This window comes from Acipenser ruthenus, chromosome 8 (genome assembly GCF_902713425.1).
Source record: "Acipenser ruthenus chromosome 8, fAciRut3.2 maternal haplotype, whole genome shotgun sequence".
Taxonomy (NCBI): domain Eukaryota; kingdom Metazoa; phylum Chordata; class Actinopteri; order Acipenseriformes; family Acipenseridae; genus Acipenser; species Acipenser ruthenus.
Genome location: NC_081196.1, coordinates 54,005,265 through 54,019,647, shown reverse-complemented (window position 1 = coordinate 54,019,647; position 14,383 = coordinate 54,005,265). Strand labels below are relative to the sequence as shown.

General features: G+C 35.4%; 1 protein-coding gene and 1 long non-coding RNA gene across 8 annotated transcripts in view; both read left to right on the top strand.

Moving 5' to 3' along the window:
* LOC117406903 (uncharacterized) overlaps positions 1-1,386 on the top strand; it is a 45,319-nt gene extending 43,933 nt beyond the window's left edge. The window contains exon 3 of the long non-coding RNA XR_004544997.1: positions 1,258-1,386. This is a non-coding gene — a long non-coding RNA (uncharacterized LOC117406903). The remainder of the gene's footprint in view (positions 1-1,257) is intronic.
* A 2,564-nt stretch (positions 1,387-3,950) lies between these two features.
* The window catches only part of LOC117406611 (muscleblind-like protein 2), a 54,521-nt gene continuing 44,088 nt past the window's right edge, over positions 3,951-14,383 (top strand). For 5 of the 7 annotated variants that reach the window (XM_059029286.1, XM_059029289.1, XM_059029288.1 and 2 more), the window contains exon 1: positions 3,952-4,207. The gene's annotated coding sequence lies outside the window, so the exon portion shown is untranslated. Of the gene's footprint in view, positions 4,208-13,198; positions 13,311-14,383 lie in introns of those variants that run through there. The other 2 variants (XM_034923142.2, XM_034923141.2) reach the window with 2 other exon arrangements.

Here is a 14,383-nt window from a genome sequence, read left to right as displayed (position 1 = left end):
TATTGAGAGCACAGATACTGGGGAGCCCACCTCTAGTTAGAAATAACAATTTAGTGTACATGAAACGAAATGATCACAGAGCAGAACATTCAACTGGATCTCAGCTCTGCATTGTCCAATGTCCCATTTACTTACCACATATTTAACTGTGTTTGGTTATTTTCTCAGCTTCATCTTAGATACATACAAATCATATCTGAACTGCTTAGATTTGGCCAGACTATAAGCTATTCACAGGTCGAATTAATGATAAGCTATCTGCTGTCTTTTATTAATGTCCTTTTAAGGGTTGGCAAGTCAGTCTATATGCTTTGGCAAGTCAGTCTATACAAGGTCCATGTCTGTTGCCGGGTGTATTTGTCTCTCCGTATAATAAAATCTGTAGGTGAGTAGGTGGGTTCACAATCCCAATATCCAGACAAATATGATTTTAGGATGAAAAGCCACCTATTGTTTGCTCCTGTTTGTCATTCAGATAGTGTGAGATAAAGGATCAAACAGACAGGGGTTAATCAAGTGTATCTTCACCACCACACATGTGTTCTGATTGTGTTTCCTACTGGGGTCATTCATTGATCTTCTAATTAAACACCAGTTGAAAGAGTTCCATTTTAGTGCAGGTTTACAAGTTTAACTAGTTTTTAGGTAATTTGTGATCACTGATGCCGATACAGGACCTACTGTACCAAAATGTTTTATGTTTGTCATTGATTATGCACAGCTAATTTATATACAAAATCAATATTTAAGACTCCAATCAAGGCAGCCACCAAGGGAGCATGCTTTTTCCTTGAACAGAGGTATGGGTAAGATAAATGATGCAAGCAGGTTGGACAGCTACAGTTCCTATACTGTTTCATAATGCTGGCTCATAGGTATCTCATCTCAGGTATTAGAGAAAGGAAATGTACTACAGTATTGTTATAAGCAGATAAAATACAGCATGCACTACTTATGTTTTTTCCACTAGAGGGCTTTATGAGACGGGTTACTGTCATACAGGCTTCCAACAGTAATAAATAGTAGAGATGATTTACAAAACAAACCTTCTATTCTTTACAATATGAAATGTGAGTGGAGTGTTCAGTATTGATTATATTATCTGTATGTCTAACATTTCATTAAAGCTGGGTCTATCTGTCATTGAACATTCATTTGCATCTGCACACATAATGATATAATTTAAAGTAGTTAAAAATAAATAAATAAACAATAAACAGTTAATTGCATGTCATGTAACAACCTTTATCTTGCCAGTCTCGCTGTGAGAAGTGGAGCGTCCATCTGTCAACAATGAGTCACTGTCCAGGCCTTTGCAAGCTTGGTAAATATATAGTGTGAAGTCTTAAGGTACATCGATGGATTAGTCCTCGCCTCAGGTCAACAGAAAGAAACCCAGTACTTACAAACTAGCCTCTGTTTTGTGAAAGAATACACAGATATGTCCCAGTGTTTGTCTGTTTGTTTTCACTATGTTTCTGTTTAGTATTATACTGAATGGATGAAGAAGAATGACCCTCAATATGCATTTCACTGTTTTTATGTAATGCAGAATTGCTGCCCCTTAACATCTTATTGCTGTAAAAATATGTATAAAGAATACTGAATTATGAATGACTTTGCCATGTCTTGAGCCCAAGCTGCTCCTTAAGCAGTCAAGTTTAGTGAACAGTATTGGTTGTAAAGTACAGTAAATATATTCTAAAAAAATCAACTAAGGAGTGGTTATTCAAATTGTCTGGTTGCAAGAGTATATTATTCAAGCACATGGCATATAAAGCATTATTAGACAAGTGGTCCATTCTTTACATTTGTGTTTTCTGTGCATCCCTCCATGCACCACGGGATCAATGGTGTGCATCAAGGTACACATTACATGACCTTTTTAAATGCCTTAAGTGGCACAGATCTATTACACCACTGTGCTCAACCTGGCTGACAGGAATAGCACAACATGACATCATCAATCTTAGATTGCAGAATATGGTGCGGTATTGTCTTACATGGTAGAGTTTCAAGCCAGGGTGTAATTCTCCCTGTCATCTAAAACGTGTTTGTTTATTTAGCGGTATTATATATTAAGGTTTATGAAGTTTTATCAATTGTGGGGTTATAAAACTAGCAAGAAACAACTTATTTGCACGAATGTTTCTATTTTTAAAATGGAAGCACCTTCTCAAAATGAATGTAGGTTGTAGAATGGGATTGTTTATAAAGACGACACAAAATGCATCATCTGCTGAAAAGGTTCCATCGATAATCTTTCACAGCCTTAGAGAAACGCCATGACATTATCAAAAATGCTGTTCTTCGTCTGCATGTCTGGTTGCTAATGAGAAGCAGACTTCGGCAGTCACTGATTGGGTCATGCAGGGTGATGGTTACAAAATAACCAGGGGGAGACATCAGCACAGGATTCAACGGACTCAAAATTCCGCACCCACAATCCACATCTCTATGCCGCTGCCTCAGCCGCAGAGTCAGAGCTCGTGGAGAGCGTCATGCAGGGGTGTGGCGTATGTTTGAATTTAACATGAGAAACAGTACATTTTCACATCTTTCTCATACTCGGGCACAGAAACTATGTTACGTCACGGAGATCATTCTCCGTAGATTCTGTGCAGAATCTGACCAATTTAGCCAATGGGTGCGTTCACGGAGATTATTCTTAGAAGATCATTGGATAAATTGGTCAGATTGTGTACATAATCTGCGCAGAATGATCTCCCGTGAACTCACCGATTGAACGTGTGTAGGTGGGATACGTAGGTGGATTGGTGTGTGGGAGTTAGGTAAAGGGATTCAGCCCCACATACACAATTCTTAACCTTCCCAGACAGATAGATCCCTTTTACAAGCAGGTTTAGAATGATTGAATCTAGAAGATCTGGTTATAAATGAATGTGACAGCTAGGTAATCTTATTATCATGACCTCCTTCATACAAAAGGAAAATCGTAACGAGGGTAGTAAAACATAGTACAAAACACAGCAAAGCACAGGCGACTTTAGTCACATAATCATGGTAAATGTATATTCACGTATGAATGGTCAGGTATGAATTCTGGTAAAGACCTACAATTAAGTTTTTACGCAGTTTTGACCTGTTGCTGTATTTTAACGGTGGATTAAACAGTTACTCGTCATACCTACGTAAGAGACAGGATATTCAAGGGAATTCTACGGTTTTTTTTGTTTTGTTTTTTTGTTTTAAAAAGAATTGATGGGTTTGGTCAGGCTGCAGAAATATATCTTGCACTCATGCATTTCAGTGTCTCGGCTGCTTCCCAAATTTCAAACTCCTTATAAGCAAATCCAGGAACTAAAAATCCCTGGGGTGGGGCCAAATTACAAGGGAAAAGGAAGTTGGTGAAAATCCACGTTGGCAAAAGACAGATGAAATATGAAAAAAAAAAAAACTTATAATAATTTGTATGAATGGGATGTAAAATATAGTTATAGAAATCAGATTTTAGGCATACATGTAATCATTTTATCACACAAGTACCCACTCGATAAGCATTGCAGTATGTACAGCAGTTAAAGGGTTAAAACAAAAAAAGGTTCAATATACATACTAAAGGCAACGTGCTAAATTGCAATTTTGCAACACATTAAACGGAACCGCCTGTTTATCTAAAAAAAAAATAGGATACATTCATACACATTCCCTGGAGTCTCACTGCTGTTTCCAAGGTAACAGGCAGACCCTTGCCCTTCCCGGGGCTCCAGACATTTTTTAGGAATGTACCACTCCTTTACTCAAACAGGGGTGACGGTGAATTGTTTTAAAACCTTTAATTTCGAAGATTGATTGGGGTAATTGTATGTACAGATTTATTCATAAAATTAATGAAAGACAGCGTTTTATTTTTACTTTAATATGAGCCAATGTCCAACATCCAATAATAATATTTACTCCGTTGAGCACCCCCATACGCGAGTCTGTCTTTCTTGTTTTGCGAGCTGTCAAACGGGCTTGTTGCACTTAGAGCTTTAGCGTAAAGTAACACAGAAGAGAAAATAAAGCAGATTTTTTTGTTTTGTTTTCTTCAGAAATAGTTTTTCGACGAGAATAATTATTTTAAACGGAAGACAGCCTTAAAATAACACGTAGTTACTTTAAAAAAAAAAAAAGAAAGAAATCGTGACCCTGATTTGCATTTTGCGGTACACAGTAGCGGTAGCGAGTAACTGAACAGGTCAAGGTAAGTCTATGCAGCTGGTTTTCATACGTGCAATGACAAAACGACAAGAAAAAAAAGATCCCTGTTTAGTTTTGTTATCATATACATATTACGGTGATGACTTACAACTACATTCGTGTACACGGTGTCAGAATTAGTGCAGCAAATCAATTTGCTCATCAAGAGAATATGTTACGATAAGTCTGTGCTTGTTGCATTATTTGCAATGTTGTTTTCGCGCAGTTTAGATGTGGTAAATATTTTTAGCCATAGCTACTTCCTGTGCTGTATGTACATGTTACTTTTATAACGATGTTATCACTCATTCTGTGTATACTATTCCGTCATTGCTGTGTATTTGTACCAGACTAGTACTGGATTAGTAATCGCACAGGCCTGCTATACGGAATGCACGACTAGCTACATCGTGGTTATGTGTACAATCTGCTCGCCAATGTACCTGCCTGGTTAGGCAAAAAAGTTATGCTAGTTAGTAGTCTTAAACAAACTTCACATTGATATATTAAAATATGAAATACATTTTATTTGTCTCTGTTATATGTTTTTCTTCCTTCTCAAAAAAATTAAATAAACAAAACATATCTGCACTGCCAGAATTGATTTTCATCAGGCAAAGGGCATACATTTTTAATGTTCATGTGCCCCAGTTTCCTTAATACACAGAGTTGAGTACTTTTTAAAGGTGAACAATCCAGTCTTTTTAAATACTAGTCGGGGGCCAGCTCAGAAATACAAGAGACTGAAAAAGCCATCTCAGATTTGTATGCACATGGAATAGTTTATTCTGCCCGAAGATGTCCACCTCCGTTTCCTTGAATTGGGATCATGTGACATAAGTATGTAATTCTAAGAACTGCTTTTTATTTTTATTTGTAAGATTTCGTTTATTTATTTATTTATTTATAAGATTATTAAGCCATTTGGCAACAACACTTGTCTATTTGGTTGTAATATGTGAATATTCACTGTTTGGGTGTACTTTACTTTTCACAGTCGTTTCTTACTTGAAAAACAATTCAGTGGGAGCACAAGGAGCAGATTTCCAAATTACTGTTTTGAACTAAGCAAGTCTCCAGCTGCAAATATATTTAATTGCAATATTGTTTGTAAGAGCAACAACAGGTAATTTTGACCTTGAATTACCTGTGGAATTGTACCCAAGGGAAATTGTCAAGCTGTTATCTCATGCCATTCTAGTAGTGTGTGTTTTTTTCACCTGTGATTAGACTGTAAATGGGTGATGGGCAGGGAAGACCAGTAATTTGTGTCTTGGTTGTCTGTGACTTTGTACTGTGTACATCTGGGCATGTGGGTTTTCAGCCAAATAATACCCAACAATAATTGCATAAAATAATTCCTAAAGATCTTTAACTGCTTTAGTATAATATCAATCTTGTAGGGGGTTTGGTTATCTGGGCTAAAAATGTAAAACTGAAAATGTTTCATTTCTGAATGTATCTTTGATTAAGGTTTGCACTACTGAAGTGCTGACTGAGTGACATGGTGAATGGTTATATTGTATACTGAATACTGAATTTTTGTATAGTGAATACAAACATGTGACTAATAAAGGAGAGAAGGGCAGCTACTAAGATGATTTAGTAGACTATAGCTCAATAATCAATGTTAAATGCATGGCTGACCTAAATACAATTCTAATTTCATTATCTGACTTTCAGGTGATTTTGTTTTTAAAGTTTAAAAGGTAACTACGGTATTTATTTCTGTAGACCTGTGCAATAATATTGTCACACAGATTACATTTGGTAGTTAAATTAGTTTTGCATAGGAAATTGGAAAATGTGTACTTTTAACATGAAATGCATGGATGATTTGGTTTGTGAGGACTTCATTGTACTAAAGATCATACGACTCTATTCTAGTCATCTTATAAACTGAGAAACCAGTATTTTAACAAAGACTTTGAAAGCTCACGCTTTGACTCTCTTTTTCTGTAACCAATCACTGCTGAAGTGATGGGTACATTTAGGCCAGTATATTAGCTGCTTTGGGCAGAGAGTGTTTTATTTCAAATACACACTTTTCCTTTCTATATGAGACACAGAACATCTGGAACACCAGGAGCTTTTGTGTTTCCATGCATGTATTCTGTTTTTCATCATGTTAAGGAGGTTTTTCATTTACTGCTGTATCTCCTTTTGGCATTTTTTGCACACTTACCCATACCATTGAGCATGTGGAGCTGTAGCCGTGTCAATAAAGGCTGTTAAACAAATTAATTTAGTGTCCTGTGTTATGAATTGCACCTGTAATTGCAAACTACTTTATTATGTATGATAAAGGGTTAACAGTTGGTTTAATGCATCTGCTACACACAGGATGTTTGACAGATATGTATGGATTTATTGATCCTCTAATTACGTCTATTTATAGTTTGTTCTTAAGAGGTTAATTGGGTTACTGATGATAAGGTACATTTTAAACAAGGAGTTCCTTGAATTACCACATGTACACAACTGTAGCAAAATTGTCATTGATTGTCCTAAAGTGAAAAATAGCACTTTTTGGTCGTCCATTTGATTGAAAACGTGCAATGTGTAGCACAGCAAAAAGGAATATTGACTCAGAATTGTCAGAGTGTAGTGTCAGCACTTGGTTAAAGTAACAGATTTGACTAAGGATTTTTTACAATTCTTCAGTCTGATTCTAATCAAGGCTTGATTTTAAGGCTTGTCTGTTTGCCCAGGACAGGCTTCCAACATATGTGCTGGCACACACCAATACAGTAAGTGCTTCATAAATATATTTTACCAACATCTTGTATATTGAAAGTAGGGATGTCATGGTATAAAATTGACAGTATGGTAACCGTCAAAAAATATACCACGGTTGTCGTCGTACCGCGGTATAATTTCTTTTTTTTTCTTCTAATCCGTATTTAAATGGCTATTTAAAGAAATACACTGGTCAAGTCATTTTTTAACAAAAAAATAACTTTACTTTAAAGTTTTAAAACAAATCTTAATGTTAAATTGCTGTAGTTAAATTTCTGCTTTAAAACTTGTTGAAAATAAAAAGTTTCCATCAATTTGAAAAACAAAATATTACAGCAGAATGTCTTTTATTTAATTATACCACACTAATGAACTGGTCTGGCTTTGAAATCTCCATTTGCAAATGAAAAAGGTGCTATACATTGTACAACAAATCAAATTACAGAGCAGGGGGTTGTTTTAATAAATTTGCACACACCTACATACATAATGGAATATTGAATAAAATATGTTATTTTACAAGAAGGAACTTCGCTAGTCAGTGTACTGTTCACAGTATCTGAGTTAAACGGAACAGCAAGGCAGACATGTTGCAAATATGAAGATTTACATTTTAAATCAGCAATGTTTATTAGGCAGTCAGACATTGTCTAGATCTGCATAAAAGAATTCTACAGGGTATCTACAGTAATACAATACAGTTAACACACTCTACATAAACACAGACTTTGATTTATATATATTCCCAGGACATTTGGCAGCTTAATTAAATAATATACATAATAATAAAGTTGTGTACTTATTGTTCATAAGCCACTTCTCACACAATTTTTAAGAACATATTCTGTGGTAGAAAGATATAATCCTTATGCAGCTGTATTTTCTTTATGCTTCAGTAGCAATACAGTACGATCTTGGCAAAACCGAACATGCAACGCAATTGTTTTGTTTAGCACTGGGACAAATTACGCAGCTTCAATTAAAACGTATTCTATACACGTCATAGAATTTATAAATGACAGTATAGAAACTACTGTGCAAATGAAACCACTGCATTAATGAGGTGTAAAATAAATAAAAACACGCATTATTATACTTTCTTCAAATTAGTGTTCAAACTATTTTCTTGGAGGGATCTGCTGTTTGCACAAAATGTCACCCGGAGTTTATGCTGTACTGTAATCCTAGAGTTTATGCACATGCTGCAGGAGTCTCTCAGCTACTACTGCTACGACAACATAGTAAAATATTTTTATTCTCGATTGTTTTAAATGTGGCGTTTTATAAGTTAGCGATTTATTTTTAAGGTTTGCCATCCGACATCACAGTTAGCGAAAGTATAATGCAGTAAATACCGTCTCTCGCAGCAGGTGCTGATACGATCGGCGATAGGTTGAAACCATGAACGCCCACCCTTGCATAGTATTGCGTAGTGCCAATTGGTTGAAATGCTAAATGCCAGCAACCACATGGCAATTGGCTGAAACAGTTGCTGCATCACTGTGTTGCTCATTCATAAACTAAAATGATCGGGTAACAAACAAACAGAATCCCCAAATGCTGGCTCACCGATGGACAAACAGTGAATACAAAAACGCGCAGATACCGTGAACTCGGTAATCCTGGTATAGAAAAATGGTTGCGGTTTCAAAACCGTGGCAGTTTATACCATGGATTACTGTAAAACTGGTATATCGTGACATCCCTAATTGAAAGCTGACGCTTCCTGTATTGGTGTGTGCTAGCATCTATGTAGTGGTAGTAGGTAAAGGTCATGAAGATTCTGTGAACCAGCGAACGCCACTTCTGCAATGTACATATTGTAGAAACATACCTCTTGTGTTTTACCAATTAAATTGCAGTTTATCAGCTGAGCACAGTACTATTATGGGATGTAGATGCATGTTCCACAGGCAACTACATCTAAGATGGAGTTTTATTTCATTGTTGTGGGATGAATTGTAATAGTTCAGCATGTTTTACATTTATTTGGCTTTCCTGAAATTCAAGTAATTGAAACTAGGGATGGATAGGAATTGGAATCAGAGTCTGATAATAAAATAACATAGTCTGTAATTGGCATTTCACTGTCTATTATTATTATTATTATTATTATTATTATTATTATTATTATTATTATTATTATTATTATTCATGATTGAAAGCTCTGTCTCAAATCTGTGATGTTCTAATTCAGTTCAACATGGGGGTCAGAGTTTTCGTCTCCAATCCATGCTCTATAAATTGCCATCCCCATGCAGCAATTTGTGATACAGTAATAGCCAATCTACTGTAGTAGTATACTAGTTTTTCATGGTTAACGCTGTATTTCATGTTTGAAATGTTAAACAGAAATGCAATATGAGTAGAGCCCCGTGAAATTATTTTATTATTTATAATTTTTGTTTTTATTTTTCACAAATTTCGTTTTATTACAGATGCACATTAATTAAATAACTGAAATAGATGTGTATCAATGATAGTATAGTATACATCACGTTTTGTCTGTATACAAAGTCTTTGTTGGAATACTGGTTTCTCAGTTAAGAAGATGACCAGCGGTTCGCGTCAGGCAACCACAGAAGCTGCTCTCGCTCTGGGATCTGTAGTCCAAGGAAACCTCAAGATCCATCCTCCTGTTCAAATTCCCATAATGCATACAAAACCGCGTCACGAACAAAAACATACAGGGAGCGTAGCGCAGTATCAGAACTCTTAATTGTACAGTAAATACTTGCCAGAGAAAGAAGGTGAGAGAGTGGTTAAACACTGCAAGTTTGTATTCATAAATACAAACTATTTTATTTGCACATTTATCAGTAACCTTATTTATGACGTTTCATTCCGCAAGGGAAACGCGGTGGGTATTAAATTATATAAATATAGGGTCAGTCCATCTCGGATCAATCATACTCGAAACCGAAGGTTCGTGGATTTTGATATAAATATGTATTTATAAGTGAGCTACCCAAAGTTATGGTTTTGTTTTACTGGGACTTTCAGTTGTATGTATCTGTTATTGTTGACTTGGTTTCACATTTTAGTTTGTTCAGCAAGGCAGGTTAAGAAATTTACATTTGTTTTTAATAATAAACAAATGTTTCAAATGATTATTTATTGTATTACGTTTAATTTAATTAGTAATTGTTAAATTAAACGTAATATAAGAAAAAATGGCAACCTGAAACAAAATATTATAACAATTATTTTTTTCTTGTATTATGTTATATTTAATGAGTTAATAAACTACCATGTATTATTATTGTGCTTTACTTCAATTGAATACTGTATTGTAGGTTTGAAAGTGCTATTGAAAAAACGTTATTGAAGTTTTATTGTAGTTTAATTAGAAGCAAAGGAAAACATTTAATCAGGAACCTTTTTGTGACTTTTTTTCCCCTAAGAATGATGTTATTAGAATAATCGATAACCGTAATCGTCATCAGGATTATTTTCAAATAGCGAATCAATAATTGAATCGACCTGTAAAAGTTTCTCTGTATTTAAACACTAAGCAAAGCAGATTCATACATTCAAATTCATTCAAAACCAAAACAGCATTTGCTCCTGTGCAAAGTTTGCACCACTTGAAATAAAACAAAGAATTAGCATACTAATACAAAATACAGATAAACATGAACCCCATTTTATTATCACGATTCTTCAAAAACCACTCGCCATGCACCATAGGCTGTTTGAGAAATTACCTCTCTTAATTTCATCTCGCAAACCTGCTTATTGTCACGTTTTGTGCAGCCTGTCAAATGCTGCGTGGGTGGTCTTAACGGGATACAGTTCAGTTACAAAACACCAACGTCGCCAAATGATTTTAACAGTCAAATGCACACAAAGAATATAGACGAAGTGCAACACCTAATTGATAGCTCTCATCAGTTGACAATTCATGCCTTTTTTAGATAAGACAAACTGTTTTGTTCCAGTTAATGATACATAATGTATTTGTCCTGTAGTAAACTATATGCATTTGTTTAAATGTAAAGAACGACTAAATGTACAGTTATTACACTGCAATTGAATACTGTATTGTAGCTTTAATTCACCATTCGTTTTCTTTCTTTTTTTTCACACTCTTAATGTGCTGTCAAAAGCAAACGTGAAACCCGGTTTATATCTTGACCCACTTTATATCACGAATTATGCATGCATGGCAATCATGATATAAAGCAGTTCATATGTATAAGCAAACAAGTGATATTTCCTCCAAAATGAATAAACAGCTAATGCTCAACGATGGTATCTTTCAACTCCCATTCCAGCCGACAGTTGCAAAATCTAAACATTGTTATTTTGTCACCGTCAGCTGCATACATCCCCTCATGCTCAAATTCTTTGCAGCGTTGTTTAATTGTTATGTGCGGTTTAGGCGTTTTAGAAACATTTGAATTCCCAAACGACTCGCTCCAAATTATCCATCCCCGCAAGTGCTAGTCAGAGCTTCCGTTTCCCTTCAGACTGTGTCTATGGTAACGGCTGAGCCTTGACAACTACAATTGCAAGTATTTATTTAAAGTATGTTTTGTATAAACCACCCAATTTAAAAATGTCATTTTATGTTTGCTTTATAATGAGTTTTTGTTATATTTCATTTAATATGTTGCATTTAGTTTTATTTTGTATTGACGAAAAAAAACACGGAGCTCTAAATCTGAGTAATGAAAAAACATATTTTTAAATGCAGCTTTTAGTGTAGCATGACCTCTGATACAGTACCACTATTTAATTTTTATATATATATATATATATATATATATATATATATATATATATATATATATATATAATTTTTTTTTATTATTATTAATTCTTTTTTTTTTGTTGTTGCCTTGCACGTGGGACAATCAGGAGAAATTCCTTAAAATCTAGCACTGCAAACAAAAAATAGGCTAGAGTTTGGTTATTTCATTCTAGTTTTTGTTTTCAGCATGAAAAACTGAAATGCTTATTTAGATGGACAAATAACCTGTGTAATAAGAGGTGTGTTTTTACAATTTGTCTGGACACAGAGATGCAAGAAAAAAAATCTTAAAGTAAAAAGTAATATAAAAATAATGTGTAATTTAGAAACAGAATCCAAGAATAGGTTACTGTTTATTGACAGATGATCTCCCAACATCTGTACTGGCATGTGAACTGCCAGTTTGTATAATCTGATAGGGTACTGTTAGTTTTATAAACTGGGTATGTGTAGGCTTTTGTCAAAGGGGGAAAAGCAGGCTATTTATTCATTATTATTATTATTATTTATTTCTTAGCAGACGCCCTTATCCAGGGCGACTTACAATTGTTACAAGATATCACATTATTTTTTACATACAATTACCGATTTATACAGTTGGGTTTTTACTGGAGCAATCTAGGTAAAGTACCTTGCTCAAGGGTACAGCAGCAGTGTCCCCTACAAAGGATTGAACCCACAACCCTCCGATCAAGAGTCCAGAGCCCTAACCACTACTCCACACTTAGTTAAGATAGTGGAGTGATTCTTCTGAGAAAAGGTAAACACAGAATGACTGCAAAGGGTCCCCATTCTGTATTCATTACAACTCAATTATGCTGTCCTGTTTTCTGTGTCGGTAACATGCTGATAAATGTGTTATTTGGAAACCCTGGGGCTAATGCCTCATGGTTTATTTTGTTATCCATGTAAATGCACTCGGAATTAGTTTAAAAAAATGTTTTGTTCCGATTAACATTAATGAAAAAGCAAATTGTACTGCTGTATGGTCACAAAAACAGTTTTGGTTTCTAATAAAATGTTATTTTCACATCAATGTTTTTAATCCTGTTAAGGTGCAGATAATGTAGAAGCTACAGTAAGTAATTCAAATTAAAATGTGTTTAAATTAGAATTCAAGACTAAAGCCCAGTACACACTCAGCAATATTGTATCTTGTTGATCATTTGTGGAAGGTATATTGTATTTTTTTCTTAGTTGCCAACTACAAAGCTTGGCAAAAGCTGCCGTTTTTGTACATGTGTGCTATGCCCTTTTGTACGGCAGCAATTGAAAAGTACTTTGGTTCTAAGACTGCTTCAGCGCGATGCATGAAAGACAGGGAAATACCTTAAAGATTAGTATTCACAGGGCTGTCATTAGAAGCTCTAGAGTCAGCTTGTCAGTCAGTATATTACAGCCAGTTTGAGAGCTGTAGATCTGAGGGATCTGAGCCACCATTGGGCAGATGACTGTGGGAGGGCCTTGCTGGAGGGGAGGGCTAGAAATCTCTCAGCCAGAGTTCAGCAGACACTCACTCTTCTTTTCCTGCACTGTCGTTGAAAGAAAATCCTTGTCTAGGCATGGGCCTTTAGCACACCACACGGAGCAAGGAATGACAACAATTCACATGGTAATTATCTTTCCATAGTACTGATGCTATTGGGAGGGGTTCGATCATTATACCAGATGTTTCTGCAGTCGAGGGAAGACAGAGGCTGAAAAGAGCTTGCTCTTTTTTATGACTTGTTTAAAAAGTGTTTGCTGCAGTGTGCTGCATACCACGTGAAAAATGCTTCTGGTGGTGGAAACTTGGAAACGGGGTTCCCTCACCAAGCAGTGGCTGTACTGTAGCTACTGCTCTGCATCCATTTGCTCTAGTTATTCTAACCCACTATATTGTACTGTGTGAAATGAATGTACTATATGCTGGTAAACAGACATTCATTTTCTCACACCGGGAAAGATGTTGACTTATTTGATACTGGGCTTGATGTACTTTTTCATTTTTTGCTTTAGAGGTACAGGATTCGTAAACTACTGTAAGAGATACAGTTTAACATGTTTATGTGGTCGGGGTTGGGGGTGGTCATGAATTTGTGATATTTAGAGTATCATGCATTCTGCTAATAGGAATGCTTTGTGCATTTTTAATAAGGAGTCCACAGTGCTTTATAAATCACTACACAGGATGGAAATTTGATTTTTAGAATAGTCCTTTTATAATGAGCAGGACATTGTGGACTTTGTTGCTGGGAACGCAATGGCAGGAAAAGGCCTTGATTTATGTCAGAGTTAGCAAACACATAGAAAGGAAAAGGGTGTATTTGATATGGAACTCTGTCTGCTCTTCCTGTTTAAAAACTGTGGAGAGAAGCCAAAACAAATGCCTAAGTAAGGCCTTGTGAGCTGCTGTTGCCACCCTAAATTGATTTGAGAGCACTTTGACAGAAGCATGCAAAGACAATTAGCCCTGTTGTTTTAGGACCAGACAGCATATTTAAGTAACCTGCCTATTCTGTAATTGTTTCTGTTTAAAAATGATTAGCGAGGGATTTTTGTGTTAGAGAGACTTAACGGGTCAAAAAGCAGCTGAATCACTGGCCAATATTTTAAAAGGTTTGCGTGACTGTGCAAAATCTTTTACAAAGAAAGGAATCTGTATACATTTAAATAACGATTATGTTTTAAATTTCTGAGCAGTTG